Genomic DNA, 19,100 nt, shown 5'->3' on the forward strand with positions numbered 1-19,100 from the left:
AATTAGGTGCCAGCTAGGGCATGCTTTAAATGTTGTCAGAAAAAGATAAATGGTAGTACACAGATCCTAATACATAAAAGTGACAAGGTGAAAAACAATAGTAATTATTTCTTAAAATTAAGTTCCCAATCACTAGGAAGGCATAGAGTAGCTGTTTTATTTTTCATAGACGTGCTTTGAGTACATCTTTAAGTACAACCAAATTATTACAGTTTACTTTCATGCTACCTGTTTTCCTCAGTTATTATTCTTAGCGTGTTTAACTTAATAAAGGATATATACACCTTTAGCAGTCATGCCAAGAAGTTAACATTGTAACAGACAGAACCTTCTTTTTGTTTTTCTCTCAAGGAATTTCTAAAAGAAATTATTGTATTCAGCTCATAAAAATAGGTAGATGAGAAGAATTGTTTTCAGGTTTAAGGTGGGTAAATATTTAATTTGAGGAGTCAATAGGATATTGTGGGAGTGCAAAACAGTAATTGAAACTTTTGAACCAGGTTTCTTTCAAGTGATTAACATTTTTTCACTTTGTTTCTTTTTCTACATGCAACACAAAAAATCCAATAATAAAATTAATAGCTACCATTTTGAGCACTGATTATCTGCTAGAAATTGTGCAAACAGCTTTGCATACTTCATTTTATTTTATGTATAAATCTACTCTGTGAAGTTTGTTTGATTGTTCCTCTTTTCCTAAGAAGGAAACCGAAACTTATAGTCACAGGACTGATGGTATAAAACAAGATTTTTACCACGGGTCTATTTGCTTCCAAAAGCCTATGTTCTTAACAGCATCATTATTTGGAGATAGGTATATAGCATCTGCTTCTTATTCTTGATCGACCCCAAAAAGAACCAAACAAATGATTCATTAGTCTCAACTTGCCTGACTCTGGGAGAATTGTATAACCAGTAATTTACCATGAGTAGCCTCCTCTCACCCAGTCAACAAAACAGTTGACAAGGAATTAATGGGAATGATAAGTATGGAATCCTAGGTAAGAGATGATAGGAGAAAAATTATAGAACACAATCATAATAAAATCGGTCAAGTTAATCTTATGTGAGTTATATGGTTCTCCCATTTGGGGTGAGTGGGTGGGAGGTTGATAATGGCTAAAGTTGTTTCTGTTATTAATTAATAAATCATCCATTGTACCGTATTTGGGTTTTTTATTTTCACTTTCAAATCATTTCAGAAATGTAGTTAACTTTACTAGCAGTATTTGCAGGATTGCACTCATTCACCTTTCACAGGTAGAAGAGAAATGATGTTGCTCTGAAAAAATCCAAACAAATAATTGTTAATCCATTCTTGTTCTGCATCTTCTCCTTCCAGTGACTTTGACAGATGTTCCTGCTGATCACTTTCTCTTACAAAATCAGGAAGAAACTACTTGATATCACCATTGAGATGAACCAGATGCTTCTTTTCTATGGTTTACATAATTTCAGGGTTTACTAGAGTACATACAACATCTCACTGTCCAGGCACAACTTTTTAATTTTATTTTTGTAATCGATGACAACCTGACAGTGCATTAATCAATCATAATCTGGTGTTACGTTTTAAAATATTTCAGTAATGCTTTTCTTTCTCAAAAATATATTTAACGCACTATAAAAATTGTATTTGTTATTAACAAAAAAGCCAAGATATGTACCAAATTTAAAAGTCCTGAAAAATATTTCTTTTGAGATAACATAAGACATCTTTCTCCATTTTATGATGACTTAACAACAGTGTGGGGATATATGGTGTGTGTGTGTGTGTATGTGTGTGCACATGTGTTATTTGAACATCGTGAGGTTCCTGAATCATTTCAACAGTCAGAATAAGAAATTTGAGTTACTGGCAGACAATTACGTAGTATGAAAATAAAAATAAAATGCCTATGTTTCCAGTCAACCAGACCTGAAATACTGAGCGGAGTAAATCAATACAGAGTTAAACATCACTGGAACTCAAAGATGTGCAGTAAGTATAATTAAGAAAACAGCTATAACAGTGCTATTTCAGCAGCTCCGTACTTTTCACCCCAGCAAAAGAATTATATTGGAAATGTGATGCATACACAGTAAAAAAAATAAATAACCTCCTCATCCTATACACTTACCAAAAAAAAAAAAAAAAGAAAAAAGAAAAGAAAAGAGAGAGAGAGAGAGCAAGAGAAAGAGAGAGCCCATTTCCCCTCTCATCCACCTTTGAGCAGGTAATGGGGTTTGGCTAAGCATGAGGATAGTCTTGGTGTGTTTTTGTTGAAGTAAGAAGGGAGGTCAGCTCATCAAAAAATATAAGTGAGGTAAATAACTCAGAACCAGGGCTGTACCCTGTTTCCTAGATTCTAGTTTCCACAGCAATCATGGGAAGATTGATCCTAGTAGTCTGGAAGAGAGAAACTACCCTGATAGCTGCCCAAGAACTTCACTTCATAGAGAACACATCTTCATCTCATCACCACTGAAGAAGGCACAGCCCCTTCCTGTCTGTTCTATACATTGTTCTGGAGGCAAGATAAGAGCTTTCCAAATGGGAAAGGCAGTGACAGATGTTCTCGGGAGGGAGGCACATGTAGAAAACACTGCCATTCATCTGGCTGGAATTAAGGTCACAGATATATCCAGTCACAAAGTTAACAGGAAATAATACTTATTTCAAGGACATGCTACAACTGTAAAGTGTTATAATTATCTCCTCATTAAATGTATACTACTTTCTAACTCACTGGTTTGTTCACTAAAGTCACAGAATATCAAAGTTTTCTGTTTAAAGTTATATTAGTAGTATGAATTGTCCCAATTTTGTTTGGAGAATCTAAGTCACTTTCACACAGAGAAGCAGCCTTGATTGCCAACCCAGGCACAGTTCTAAAAATAAATGTCTGGATACATCTACCTTAACTTTGTGGTTTCCAAGAAAATAAGATCCCCAATCCATTTCACAATCCAGACCTGATGTAGAACTCTTTGCACAAAGTAGGCATAACTGTGTTTTGCTTTAAGCCTAACAAAACACCGCTTTACTTATATTTTGGTTAAACTCTACTTGCCTATAAAAATCCTAATAATTTTCTTTCTTTCTTTCTTTCTTTCTTTCTTTCTTTCTTTCTTTCTTTCTTTCTTTCTTTCTTTCTTTCTTTCTTTCTTTCTTTTATAGATAGACATACAGATCAATGAAATATATTTGATAATACAGAAATAAACATTTACAGTTATGGTCAATTGGTTTTTAACAATGGTACCAGAGAAATTCAGTGAGGAAAAAATGATCCTTTAAACAAACAGTGCCATTACAACTATATATACATATGCAAAAGAATAATGTTGAATCCCTTCTTCATACCGTACATACACACAACATATATCCTAGACCTAAATGTAGATGGTAAGCTATAAAACTCTTAGAATAAAATATAGGAGTAAATCTTAATAACCTTGGGTTAGGCAAAGCCTTCTAAACGTGATGCCAAAAGCACAATTGACAAGAGAAAAAAAATAGACAAGTTAGATTTCATCAAAATTAAAAACTTTAGTGTTTCAAAAGACACCATTAAGAAAATAAAAAGCCAACTCGCAGAATGGGAGAAAATATTTCCAAATCATTTATGAGATAAGAGAACTGTATCTTGAATCTATAAAGAACTCAACAATAAAGTAACAAATAGTCCAATCAAAAAATGGGCAAAGAATTTGAATAGACATTTCTCCAAGATCCACAGATGACCAATAAGCGCATGAAAAATGTCCAACAATTTAGCCATCAGAGAGATGCAGATCAAATTCACACTTTATATTCACTACTGTAACGGTAATAAAAAAAGATTTTTGGCAAAGATGTGGAAAAATTGAAACCCTCATGCATCGCAGGTCCCAGAATATAAAATGGTACAGATTCTTTGTAAAACAGTCTGGCAGTTTTCCAAAATGTTAAACTTAGAATTATTATTTGACCTAGCAATTCCACTGGTAAGTATATACAAAAGAGAAATAAAAACATTATCCACACACACAAAAATGATATAGCAGCTTTAGACACAATAATCTAAAGCATAAACAGCCCAAATGTCAATCAACTGTTAAATGGATGAATAAAATATGGCACAGGGGGGCTGGCTGGTTAGCTCAGGTGGTTAGAGCATGGTATTAATAACACCAAGGTCCAGGGTTTGATCCATGCATTGGCCTGTCACCAAAACAAACAAATAAACAAACAAGCAATAAAGCATGGTACTTCCATACAATGGAACATTATTCAACAAAAATGATGTACTAATATATACTAAAACATGGATTAACCTTGAAAATATAATACTAAGTGAAAGAATATTGTTACAAAAGACAACTTATTACATAGTTCCTTTTACATGAAATGTTTAGAAAAGGCAAATCTTTAAAAACAGAATGTAGATTAGTAGTTGCTGTGATTACAAAATATGTAAAGTGGGGGTGTAAATAAGAAGGGATTGTTAAATGTTATTGGGTTTTTGGGTGGCAAGGGGTGATGAAAATGCTCTCAAATTGAAGGTTATGATTATTGTACAACTCTGTGAATATACTAAAAACAACTGAATTGTGCACTCTAAAAGGGTAACTTATATGTGAATTATATCTCAATAAAGAAGATCTGGAACTGTCTTGATGGAAATGAATAAAATGATGTGAAAATAAGCATCAATGAATTGGGCAAATTTACGTTCTAATTTGAGAAATACTGGTATTCCTATAACAAGTTTAGCCACAGTGTTGCACGAGGTCCAAAAGAGACTCTTCTACCACCCCCACAGATATATACATATATATGTATATGTACACATACTGGACAACATTATATAAAGTTGTTGTAAGGTATTTAAATATGTGGATACGGTTAAAGATATTAAAGATATTAAAAGCCATTAAAGATATTATAGGAAATTTGAATACATGGTAATTTCTCTTGAGTCTACCTTATTAGAATCATTTACAAATGATTAACTGGATTATTTTCCTTTCCCTAACTATTTAAGTGATGAATGGGACTGTAATAGATTTTAATGTGGACAGACGCCTTCTGGTTTGAAGGATTAGAGTCATATTTTTTCCACATCAATAAGTACATTAACTATAATAAAATGATTACCTAAACATATATTTGAGGTATAGGCTTTCATTTTTATATCCTCAGATTATTTAAGGGCATTAGCAAATCACATACCAGGACTGATATACACCAGCACAGGATACTGGTCAGAGTATGATCTCAACAACCCAATATCCATTCTGATCGCGGATGGCCCAGTACTGGCTGTCAAGTATTTGAAACACCTAAACCACAACAATAGCTTTGCACCTGCTCGTTGTGCTCTTAATCTCTCTATTCTTAAATTTTAACTGTTAAAAAAACTCAGTTGTTTTTTACTAGTCTAATTTACTAAAAACCAAACAAATTGGGCTGGCCAATTATCTCAGTTGGTTAGAGCTTTGGAACTAATAACACCAAGGTCCAGAGTTTGATTCCTGTACTGGCCAGCCACCAAAAAAAAAAAAAAAAAAAACCAAAAACAAAAACTAAACAAATTAAAAATCTACATCATAGTCCAAAATTTAATCACGAAGCAATTCTATTGAAAATAAAAATTATTGTTGGAGTGAGCAGGACTGAAGCCATGTTGGGACCTAAAACCACCTGGGCTGTAGGAAAATTTTAAGAACACAATTTTTATCTTAGCATTTATTTCTGAGTTCCCTCTTTTTCCATGGTTATTTGATATTTTGAACCTTGGTTATGGGGCAAGATGACATTATTTACATAAATGTAAAGTTGCTTTCCAGCTTGCCTGGAGCTGCAAATTTGCCATGAGTCACGTACTCTCCAGACCCTGAGAAACCAAGGAAGACATCCATAAAGCTATGCTGATTCCACCCCTCCATCGGGTCTCTAAGATAGCACCAAGGATGGGAGAAGAAAACAGCTGGAGCTTTGGTGAGACCTTGCACCTGGCTCCTTACACGGAGCTCCCATAGCTCATATTCCCCTCCCTCTTGCTTTTCACTTCCTATGTTCCATTCCCTCATTCTCCCCTTTTTAAAACCTCTCAGTAAATCTGAGTCAGGGAGATGGTTTTAGTCTGGTCATTCTCCTTCAGGTTCACCAGAGAGATGGGTTAGCCAAACGTCTCTCCTCAGGTCACTGGTATTCCTGAATTAATGCTGACTTCAATTTTCAACATTTGACTTCTCAGTTGTTTGTTTTTGTTTAGGGTAGGCAGCTGGACTTCGTTTGGTAAAAAGATTTTGACAAACCTAAACCAGGAGCTAAATGTGCTAGGGTAACAGATTTTGGCAAGCCAAGCCAGGTTGTTTTTTTTGTTTGTTTGTTTGGGGCAGGCAGCCAGACTTAGGCTCAGTAACATTATCATTATTTTTGTGAGTGAAAACCCAGAAAACACACAGAGAATCTATTGAAAAACTATTGAATTTGGTAAGTTGGCAGGCAATAAATAAACCAAATCAATAGTTCTATAGTGTACAAAAACCCAGTTAGAATATATTACAAAAAGAGCATGACAGTCCAAGTAGCTACTAATCCTGTGTGTTCTAGTGAGTGAACAAATCTATAAAACTGCCACTCTTGACCACCTGAATTTAGATCTCTGAGTAGTCAAAGTATTGCAATACAACTACCTTTCGGTATGTGTATTTATTAACTTTAGCCTCTCATCTCTCTAACAAGAGGAAATCCAACCCATTCAAAAGGTTTGAGTGGGGACCACTTCTATCCTGGTCTCTTTTTTGTCCTTATATCCTACTTACTAAAACACATTTTTTTCCCTAAAGTGAACTTGTTTTCAGAGAAACAACTGTGTCTTTAACAAAGAGAAGGTTTTATTATCATCCCCAAGCAGTTTTAATTTCCTTGAACCAGAGCTTCTCAAATATTTCCATGTCAGAAGAGTCTTTGCTTTACACTGCATAACAAAATAGGTCTATTTATTTGGTTTTACCAGAACAAAGGAAAAATTTGCCCTAAAAGGATATTGAAGCGGACTGAAACAGCTTGAAGCTTTTATGTGACAGTGATGATTTTTTTTTCTTACCCAATGATTTTTTTTTCTTACCCAGTGTTTTTGTTGTTGTTGTTTTCAGGTTTAAAAATTATTTAAGATCTAAGTTTCAGCCAGGACTCCAAACTCAACTGAAAATTATATGGACTCAAACATGTTTCAACAATTGTCAACTCATGTCACCACTACTGGAAGCAAAGAAATACAAGCCACAAGAAAACCGAGCATGTGGGTGATTATTACTGTGACAGTCCTTCTGGAGTAACTGGAGGTAAACACTGACTTTACCAAGATTAAGCTGATGTTAAATAAATTATAGAAGGCCATTGTTTTGGACTAAATTCCTGCACTGGGCACCAAAATTCCAAACTAAACATCAAAGTAGAATCACTCCTTCTAAGTTCCAAGACACCAAATCTAAACAAAGTTGTAGTTTAACCTTCCAAAGATATCAGGAGGGAGAGATAACAGTCAATTTCCAAAACATGCCAGTTTAAAACATCAATGGGTATGATAATGAAGTTCCCCCTGCTTTAATCCTTACACAAAAGAGACAGCCTGAATTAACCCAATGTTAACTAGTCAGTTATTTTCCATTATTCTGTCTCCCTGTCCCCACCTTACAAAGAAAGTAACTTTGAAATGACCAATTCACCTTTTGTTCTTTGTTTCTGCTTCCTTCAGACTTTTCTGCATATAAAACCAACCTCCTCTGCTGGGCTCACTGGGACTCTATTTTATGGAGTGAAGTTTTAAAGCCAATTGAGATCTTCCACTAATTTTTTTGTAATTTTGTCCTTTGACACTGAAAGAAAGTGAGCCAAGACTCCGGGTACCGATCAAGCTTTATTCAAGGAAAAGAAAATCTGCCGGGCTGCGCTCAAAGTGGCAGGCAGCCCGGGGCTGCCCTCAAAATGGAGGACAGCCCCAGATGCAAGGGAGCCAAGGGCTGGCTGATACCATCAAGGAGGGGCATTATGCTAATGCCGAAGCTATGCAACCAGGGTGGAGAACTTTCCCCTTGCACAAGCGAAAGGGTTTCTATTTTGCAGAAGTCATGTGGCTTCTCATAAAGGGAAGGGGGGAGGGGTTTGGTGCTGGAGTGGAAGACAAGGCCAGTGGCTATTTTGTGCTTATTGTGTGCACAATGGTGCTGGTCACAACCAAGATCCATCAGACACTATTATTGTTATATCCAGGGCTCCCAGAGAAAAGCATGAACTTAAAGGTGCCTAAAATTTTCAGGTATGCCATCCTTCACAATCCAGGAAAAGGCTAGGAAACCAGATAAATACAGCCACTCTGAGAAATATAATTAGAAAATAACTTGGAATACATCCTTGTTTCCTTTTTGGGTAAGTGAGGTAAATCTTCAAGTCAAAGCCATGAACCAGAACATTCTTGAGAAAGATGTGTCTTTGCTCATTTCTAGCTGTCTGGATAAGACATATCACTTTAACTAATTCACACAATGCAAAACAATCTCAACAGAAATTCACTTTATAAAGAACAGACAATACTCTCATATTTGAGGGAAATTGGGAAGGCCTTCTAATCCAAACTAAGACTCTGGTGTCCTTTCAAGTTTCTCACATTTCCTTGATTTAAAGCTGTCTCTGGGTGTTCTTTGCTTTAATAGTCTTTGTAGATAATACTCTTTAGAGGATGACTTCCTAAGACATTAATAATTGATGTTTTATTATGTGTTATTATGTTCTATTATTTTTAAAGGGACATAAAATGTTGGTATTTTTTATACAGAAGAGAAAAAAAATGAGAAAAGCTTCAAAAACACAATCTTGAGAGAGGCATAGAAATGAGGTTTTGGGACATTCAACATTTTGGGAATGTGCCTCAACACAATAAAGTCCATATATGACAAACCCACAGCTAATATCATACTAAATGGACAAAAATTGGAGGCTTTTCCTCAAGATCTAAAAGAAGACAATGATGCTCATTTTTTCTCACTCTTTTTCAACATAATATGGAAGTTCTAGCCAGCACAATAAGGCAAGAGAAAAAAATAAATGAGATGCAAATTGAAAAGGAGAGAGTCAAGCTCTCCATATGCAGATGACATGACCATATACATAGAAAACTCTAAAAAAAAGAATAAATAAAAAAGAAAGAAAGAAAGAAAACTCTAAAAATTCCATCAAAAAATTTACTAGAACTAATAAATGAACTCAATATAATGGCAGGATACAAAATGAACACACAAAAATCAATAGTCTTCCTATATGCCAATAATGAAATAGCTGAAGAAAAAAATCAAGAAAGTAACCCCATTCACAATAGCTACCAAAATGATGAAATACCTAGGAATAAATTTAACAGAAGAGGTAAAAGATCTGTACAATGAAAACTACAAAACACTGGTGAAAAATAATTGAAGAGGACACAAATAAATGGAAAGATGTTCCATGTTCTTAGGATGGAAGAATTAACATCATCAAAAAGTCCATTTACCCAAAGCAATCTACAAATTAAATGTAATCCCTATCAAAATACCAATGGCATTCTTCACAGAAATAGAAGAAAATGATTTACATTTGTGTGGACAACAAATGACCTCATATGACTAAAGCAATCTTGAACAAAAAGAACAAAGTTGGAGGCATCACACTACCTGACTTCAAAATATACTATAAAGCCACAGTAACCAAAACAGCATGGTACTGGCATAAAAATAGACAAATAGAGCAACGGAACAGAATAGAGAACGCAGAAATAAACCCACCCACTTATAGCCAACTATTTTTTGACAAAAGTACCAAGAATATAAAGTGGGGAAAGGACAACTTCTTTGATAAATAGTTCTGGAAAATTGGTTATCCACATGCAGAAGACTGAAACTAGACCCTTATATCTCTTGCCATGCAAAAAATCAACTGCAAATGGAATAAAGACCTAAATTTCAGACCCACAAATGTAAAACTACTAGAAGAAAATATTGGGGAAATGCTACATGAAATGGGAGTGGCAGCACTTTTTTGAGCAAGACTGCAAAGGCACAGGCAACTAAAGCAAAAATACATAAATGGGACTACATCAAACTGAAAAGCTTCTGCACAGCAAGGGACACTATCAACAAAGTGAAGAGACAACCTACAGAATAGGAAAAAGTCAACAGCATATCAGATAAGGGGCCAATATCCAGAATATATAAGGAACGCAAACATTTCAACAGCAAAATAACAAATAACCCAATTGAAAAATGGGCAAAGTAGCTGAACAGACATTTCTCAAAAGAAGACATATAAATGGCCAAGAAGCACATGAAAAAACTGCTCAACATCACTAATTATCATGGAAATGAAAATTAAAACTCAATGGGATATCACCTCACCACAGATAGAGTGGCTGTTATCAACAAGACAGAAAATGCTGGTGAGAATATGAAGAGAAAGGAAGTCTCCCACATTTTTGGTGGGAAGGTAAACTGGTACAGCCACTGTGAAAAACTGTATGGAGGTTCCTCAGAGAACTAAAAATAGATCTACGCCATGACCCAGCCAACTCACTACAGGGTATATACCCAAAGGAAATGAAATGAATATATCAAAAAGACACCTGCACTCCCATGTTCATCACAACATTATTTACAATAGCCAAGACATGGAATCAACCTAAAAGCCCATAAGTGGATGAACAGATAAAACAACTCTGGTATACATACATAATGGAATACTATTAAGCTATAAAAAGAAATGATTTCTTATCATTTGTAGCAACATGAATGGAACTGGAAACCATCATGTTATGTGAAGTAAGTCAGGCACAGAAAAATAAATACCACATTGTCTCATTCATGTGGAATCTAAAAAAATTTTTTTAAAAAGTTATTCTCATAAAAATAGAGAGTTGAATGATGGTCACCACAGGCCGGGAGTGGAGGGGGTGGTTAGGGAAGTGAAGTGGTGGACTAATGGGGAGAAAATTATGCTATCTATCCTAAGTGTATCATTGTGTAGTAGATGCATAAGTTGAAACAACACACTGTACCCTACAAATATATACAAGTAAATATTAATAAAATCATTTTAAAAAATGAAGAAAAATTACTATAAATTGATATAGAGTGTTTTCCAGGCTATATTGTTTAACTGAACAAAGCAAAGTAGAAAAAAAATTAAAGGAAAGGAAATAGGAAAAAAATATAAATCTGCTGAGTTTTTACAGAAAGCAACACATGAAGATTAAATGAAAATAAATGAAATTGGCCACCTAAAGGAATGGTTGTTATGAGATGAACTGTATTCCCCCAAAACTCATATGTTGAATTCCTAACCCCCAGTACCTCTGAATGTGACCTTTTTTGGAGATAGGGTCTTTAAAGAATTAATCAAGTTTAAATGAGATCATTAGGGTGGGCCCTAATCCAACATAACTTGTGTCCTTATGAAAAAGGGAAAATTTGGACATAGAGACATGTGTAGAGGGGATCTGATGTGAAGAGACTGGGAGAAGATGTCCATCAATAAGCCTGGAAAACATTCAGAATTGATTCTTCCCTCAGAGCCCTCAGAAGAAATCAACCCTGCAGACATCTTGATTTTGGGCTTCCATCCTCCAGAATTGTGAGACAATAACTTTCTGTTGTTTAAGCCAAAAAAAAAAAAAAAGAAAGAAAGAAAAGAAAAGAAGGAAGAATGGAAGGAAGGAAAGAAAAAGAAAGAAAGAAAGAAAGAAAGAAAGAAAGAAAGAAAGAAAGAAAGAAAGAAAGAAAGAAAGAAAGAAAGAAAGAAAGAAAGAAAGAAAGAAAGAAAGAAAGAAAGAAAGAAAGGAGTGGTTTTGGGAATCTAGAAATAGCACACATATACATGGGCTCAAAACAGAAATGCAGCATTATTTCCAGTAGATGAGCTATTCTCTGGTTATAAATTAGTATTTTAAGAAAATGCACTTGCTGTATATTTTTCAATTGTGCATCTTCAGTTAAATAATAAATCGTGTGCATACAGTTCATTGGACAGAACACAGACTTGCAGTTTCTGCTGCTCTTATGATTCTGAGCTCTTATGATTCCCATCCCAGATGCTCGAGGATCCTCCAAAATGAATGTGGTCTAGAACAGTTATAATGTTCTTCACCAGAAGCATAATATTTCATTCAGCCACTAGTTTAGGCATTTGTCCTTTGCTTCTGATTTGGGGATCGCATTTGCTCCTTCAGTCTTTTCCCATGTTAAACAACCGTTGTCTCTTGTCTAATTCTGCCCTCTTGCTATCTTTTTTTTATAATAATCCCTTTGTTCTTGATTTCAGACTTTGATTTTACTCTGACTTGAATCAGTGTCATCTTTTCTGTGCCATCCCGATCTAGCAAAATTATCTGCTTTAGCTTCTTCGCCCCCTCCTATTGATGGATTTCGGTAGAGTAGATTAGAGTGGAGAAATGTTACCCCAGGCATCCCTTTGCTGCTCTGTCAGTTCTTGGCTTTTGAAAACTATTGTATCAGCTGATTAGTCTTAAACTAAAGAGCCTTAGTACAAGCTTTTCCATCAAAAGGATTTCCCTTATAGTAGCTCATGCTCTTCAGAAAAGCTGAAATAGTCATTTGTTGCAGCTACAGAAAAACTAAGCAAAGATATAAGGCAAAATGTCTTTTAGAGGGGATACTTTTTCAATCTTAATTTGAGAATAAAATGCTTCTTAAAATAATATGGTTTTCTACAGTCATTTGCCTTTAGATTTCAGAGCTCTTATTATCAGGAATCCAGGAAGAAACTAATGAGATTAACAGTTAAGAGATTAATTTTTCAAAAACAGACTCCAGATGTTTAAGCATTATAATTGTAGATTGCTTGAAAAAATTAACCATTTGAGAGAGTATAAATTGATTTACATTATCAAGTGGATAATTTTAAGGGATCAATGTCACAATAACCCTTTCATTTTGTAATTTTTTTAACTTGTAGGGTTTTTTCCATTGTTAATATTTTAAATACATAGTGTTTATTTTTTGAAAGAACTACAGTTAGATGGAAAATAAAATTGTAAAATCAATTAAAGTATTTGCAAGGTTTCCAGAGTTCTTTCCATTGACACTAAAATTCATCATTAGAAACATACCCCTGACCTTCCCATCAAACCTACAAATCTATCCCTAATGTATCTTGCTCCCTCCTTCTAAGAGAAGAAAGTGTCCCCCTCTCTATAAGAAGGACATCAGCTACTTGTGATCTGGATTGTGTCGTCCTCTCTAACCTTCTCAAGAATATTTGCCTTTGGTTTTTTCTGCTATTTCCTGCATTATAAAGGCTTCCCACTTTACTCGATCATCTTTATCATGCACAAAGTTACATCTTTGATCCCACAACCCCTTCCAGCTACTGTTCCATTCTTTGTTTCCTTCATTGACACACTTCCCCAATAAGTTGTTATATATTCTGTCCTCATTTCTCATTCAACTTCTGTAGTGGGTTGAATGTCCACCCTAAGCTGACTGAAGCTTGAATTGTGCCCTTCAAGTTTTAGGAGATTGGCCCCCACGGTGACTGTTAAGAGGATGGGAAACCCTATTTTGGAAATTGAAAGGTGGAGCCTTGAAGAGATGATTAGATTGTAGGACCATGCCATAGTGAATGGATTAAGATGGTGGTTATGGGCATGGTCTGGAGGGCTTTAAAAGGAGAGTGAATGAGGAGGTTAGTCTTTCTCTGCTACACAATTTTTGCAATATGATACCATGCCGTCAATGAAGTCACCACCAAAGAAAGCTTTCACCAAATTGTTCCTTGGACTTTGGATTTCCCAGCCTCAGAAACTGTAAGCAATAAATTTTGTTTTCTTTACAAATTACCCAATTGCAGGTAATTTTTTTTTTCCAGGTAATTTTGTTATAAGCAACAGAAACGGACTAATACAACTTCAACCCACAAATGTCTGTCTTTTTTCTCAGCAACTCCATTGAAACTACTCTTCCTAAGATAATAATAATTAGCAATTAGCAATAACAATAACTTGGCAATTTCTATACTGTAAATCCAATGCACATTTACTTAATCTTAGTTACTTTGTAGCTGTTAGCTTTCCTCCTTCTTGAAACTCTTCCAAGAGTTGTTTTTTGTTTGTTTTTTTCGAGATGACCTCCTCTGTTTTTCTCATATCTCACTGGTGTCTCCCTCCCAATATCTTTTGCTAGCAACTCCTCCACCCAGTTTCTAATTTAGGGTTCACCTCTCTTCCTTTTCTACTCTCTCCCATATGTGACCTTTTCTATTCCTGTGGCATTAAATATTGTTTACATGCTTCTATTTCTAGTCCATATTTATAACATACATTCGATACTCATATTTAACCATCAATTAAAATATCTTTAGGTGTTTCAATGGTATCTCAACACAAAATATGTAAATAGAACAAAAAAGTTTTTCACCCCAACCGTAATTATCTATGTAAATAGTATTCATCCAGTTAATTCAAACTAGAAACCTAGCAATCATCTTTGAATCTTCTTTTTTCCTCATCCATCAGTAAATACTTTTAATTTTATCATCAGAGCACATCTAGAGTATTTCCATTTTGTTCTCCATTTCCACTAGTATCACTGTCATCACCTCTTGCCTGAACTTCTGTCCCTAACTAGCCTCCTGTATTAGTCCATTTCTTTTGCTTGTAACAAAATGCTTGGAACTGGGTAATTTTTAAAGAAAATGAAATTTATTGCTTACAGTTTCAGAGGCTGGGAACTGCAAAGTCCAGGGAACACATCTGGTGATGGCGACAGTGACCCAAGGGTCTCACATTGCAAGATGGTGGAAGCAGAGAAAGCAACTAATTTCTCATATCCTCCTCTTTTAAAGCCTTCAGAAGCATACCCCTGACCACCATCATTAATCCATTCACAAGACATGGTCCTCAGAATCCAATCACCTCTTCAAGGCTCCACTTTTCAATTATCATAATAGGATTTCCCACTCTCAACAGTTAAAGTGGGGATTAAGCTTCATTGAGTTTGGGCAGGGGGGCAACTCCCAATATCAGTCTTTTTGAGTCAGTCCATTCTCCATTCAGCAACTGCAGATGATCATAGAAAATGTATCATTTTTCTGCCCTGCTTAAAAATTTCTCAATTATTTCTTATCACATTTAGAATAAAAATGATTTAGTCCCTGCCTGCTTCTCCAGCCTTGTCTCAAGGTACTCTCCCCACTTCATTTATTAGGCTCTGATCACTCAGGTCTTTCTTTAAGGGCTTATTATCTACAGAAACTCAGGGTTTTATTGTTGGCACGTGTAGTTTTCTCTGCCTTTCTCTACCCAGGTCTGATGTTCTTTGACTCCCAATTGCCTATCTTCCTCGCCTATTTTTTTTCCTATATCCTTTGTTTAATTCCTTCATAATCTATTAGAATTTTATTCGTTGTTTGTGTTGTTTTTGTCTTTCTCACCCCACTAGAGTGAGGGCAGGAAACATGACTGTCTTGTAGTTAATTGTATCCTCCACACTGAACAAAGTTCCAGGCACAGACAAAGTAACTAAAATTGTTTGTGGAATAAACCAATGTCAATCTCTAAATCCTTTGAAGGCTGGGTCTATGTATTTATTTTTAATTCTTATGTGCCCTAGACCTAGTAGGCTAGAGAGGCACATTGGGTAATAAGGGCACAAACTCTAGATTCAGATAATGGCTTTAAATCCCTGCACTATCACTTCATGAGTAATATGAACATGGACAAATTCATTCAACTTTTTTGTATTTTTGTTTCCTTGTGTAATGTAGGGATAGTGATAGTACCAAATTCATAAGCATTTGTGATGTTTGCATGAGTTAACATATGTTAAGTGTTTATAGTCATTCCTAGCACAGAGTAAGAGCTTAATATATGTCATATTGTTGTTGTTATTACTATTGCATTGCTCTACACAAGGATACAGCCAATTTTGCTTAGCAATGTTGAAGTTCTGTTGGATAAATTATCATTCCCATTTTTCCACATGTACAATAGTAGAGATAATAGCAATTATATGGGTGTGTTTCTGAACTGTAAGAGGCTACAATCTACATTTGTGAACATAGTTCTCTTTTTATTGTAATAAGTTGGACTCCAGTTTATTTGTTCCTTATTCCTTGGCATAAGCTCACCATTTTAACCATGTACTATGTTTCTGAGTCTTAGTATAACTTGTGGAATGATAACATTTGATAATCTTTTAGGTGGAGAAGTGGTGGGACTACTGAAAAACTTAAAAATTAGAAAATATCAAATTTTGATAACATAATGTGAAAGAGGCAAGGATAGAGAGACATAGGAAAGGAAGCAAAGACAAGAATAGAAATGATTTTTTCAAAAAAGAAGTTAATGAACCTGGAAAATAGAAAAAGGCTATTCCAGAGGATGGGAATCATGGAAAAAAGGATTGATTCTCTACAGTTAAGTTTTACAAAAAAAAAAGGATGGAGATTAAAACTTGAAAGAAATTTAAGGGATGGATAGAAACATTTAATCTCTAGGAAATAAGTAGTATGTTTTGACATTCAACTCAATATGAAAAACTGTTAAGAATTTCATTTAAATAAAGGAAGACTATTCTCACATGTTTTAAAAACAATGCTATATATTCAGAATTTTGCTAGGCCCAGTGTCACAGTCTGAGCATGAATATAATACATATATGTATGCTGCATACATATAACAAACTTTTACATAAAAATACTATATTTTTACCTACTCTCTAATGCTAATCATTCAAATTTATTAAATCAATGTTTTGATTTCTGTTTCTCACCAGCATTGATTTCTATGTTCATCCTTGAGCAAATTTTCAGAATATCTCTATTTCTTCCCTTCATCTCTATCCTCAGTATTCTTAATGACTTAAATTTCATTTATCAGATCTTGTATCTATTTCCCCTCAGCATTTCTCAACTGTTATAAATTTCTTTTTTCTTTTAATTTAAGGAAATGTATTCATTTTTTAATTGAAATATATTGATTGTACATATTTATGGGATACAGAGTTATACTCCAGCATATGTGTACAATGTGTAATGATCAAATCAGAGTAGTTAGCAAATTAATCATTGCAAAGAGGTATTGCTTCTTCGTGAGGAGAACATTTGAGCTCCTCTCTTCTAGCTATTTGAGAACATAGAATAAATTATTGCTAATTTCAGATGCCTAGCCCAACTATACACTAGTAGAACTTATTTTCCCTATCTAGCTATAATTTTATGTCCGTTAGCCAACCTCTCACTATCTCCCCTCCCCTTCTCCTTCCCAGCTTGTAGTAACCAGAATTCTACTCTCTACTTCTAAAATTTTAGCTTATCATTTTTATTTTTTTAGCTCCCACATATGAGTGAGAGCCTGTAGTATTTATCTTTTTGTGCTTGACTTATTTCACTTAACATAATGCTTTCCAGGCTTATTCATGTTGCCCAAATGACAGGATTCCATTGTGTATATATACCATATTTTCTTTACCCATTCATCTGTCAGTAGACACTTAGGTTGATTTCAAATCTTGGCTACTGTAAACAGTGTTGCAATAAACTTGGGGATGCAGATATCTCTTCAGTATACTAATTCCCTTTCCTTCTGATAAATACCCAGCAGTGGGACTGCTGGATCATACAGTAGTTCTATTTTTAGCTTTTAGAGGAACCTCTATACAGTTTTCCATAATGGCTGTACCTACCAATAGTAAATAAGAGTCCCCCCCTTCTCCAGATCCTCACCCCAAGTGTTATGAATTTCTCTAGCCAACAAGAATCACACATCAGAAATGCCTCCTCTGTGTTTAAGTTTGGTTTGCATTCTCTTTCATCTTTTTCCTCTTATATGTTAGCACTTTATTAGGACTGAATTTAATCTTTGTTTGCAAATCAGTGTTTGAGCGCTTGATCTGTCTTCAATCATACAATCAGTTACCATGCTCAGACTATGATACCTGGCCTACCAAAAAATGGACAAGGTCAGCAATTTTAATGATGTCCTTACTACTAGTCTCAATTTCTATGCCTTTTTATACCTCCCATTGTGATTTCACTGATGCTGGATCATTTCTCGATTTACTTTTTGTACTTCTCTTTAGTGAGTAGAAGTTTATTAAGGAAGAGGCAGATTCATGAACTAAATTCATCTAGTACGGCTTTTGCTTGGCATTTTGCTCTTCTGACACAGTTGAGCCGTGTCTTATTGATCTATTTGCCACTCTAAACAGTGTCTCATTCTGTGTATTTCTTCCTGTAATTCTCTCCTTGCTTAGCTTTCACGATCATGCACGTTCTTGTTTTTATCCCTATGTCTATTACTATTCCCTCCTCCTATCTTTTTTTTTAAATTTTATTTTGTCGATATACATTGTAGCTGATTATTGCTCCCCATCACCAAAACCTCCCTCCCTTCTCCCTCCCCCCCCCAACAATGTCCTTTCTGTTTGCTTGTCGTATCAACTTCAAATAATTGTAGTTGTTATATCTTCTCCCCCCCCCCCCGGTTTGTGTGTGTGTGTGTGTGTGTGTGTGTGTGTGTGTGTGTGTGTGAATTTATATATTAATTTTTAGCTCCCACCAATAAGTGAGAACATGTGGTATTTCTCTTTCTGTGCCTGACTTGTTTCACTTAATATAATTCTCTCAAGGTCCATCCATGTTGTTGCAAATGGCAGTATTTCATTCGTTTTTATAGCTGAGTAGTATTCCATTGTGTAGATGTACCACATTTTCCGTATCCACTCATCTGATGATGGGCATTTGGGCTGGTTCCAACTCTTGGCTATTGTAAAGAGGGCTGCGATGAACATTGGGGAACAGGTATACCTTCGACTTGATGATTTCCATTCCTCTGGGTATATTCCCAACAGTGGGATGGCTGGGTCATACGGTAGATCTATTTGCAATTGTTTAAGGAACCTCCATACCATTTTCCATAGAGGCTGCACCATTTTGCAGTCCCACCAACAATGTATGAGAGTTCCTTTTTCTCCGCAGCCTCGCCAGCATTTATCGTTCATAGTCTTTTGGATTTTAGCCATCCTAACTGGGGTTAGATGGTATCTCAATGTGGTTTTGATTTGCATTTCCCGGATGCTGAGTGATG

General features: G+C 35.2%; 1 protein-coding gene across 1 annotated transcript in view; it reads right to left on the minus strand.

Moving 5' to 3' along the window:
* The window catches only part of LRP1B (LDL receptor related protein 1B), a 1,457,254-nt gene that overhangs the window by 314,004 nt on the left and 1,124,150 nt on the right, over window positions 1-19,100 (minus strand). The window lies entirely within an intron of this gene.

The sequence above is a fragment of the Cynocephalus volans genome, chromosome 1, assembly GCF_027409185.1.
Source record: "Cynocephalus volans isolate mCynVol1 chromosome 1, mCynVol1.pri, whole genome shotgun sequence".
NCBI lineage: Eukaryota > Metazoa > Chordata > Mammalia > Dermoptera > Cynocephalidae > Cynocephalus > Cynocephalus volans.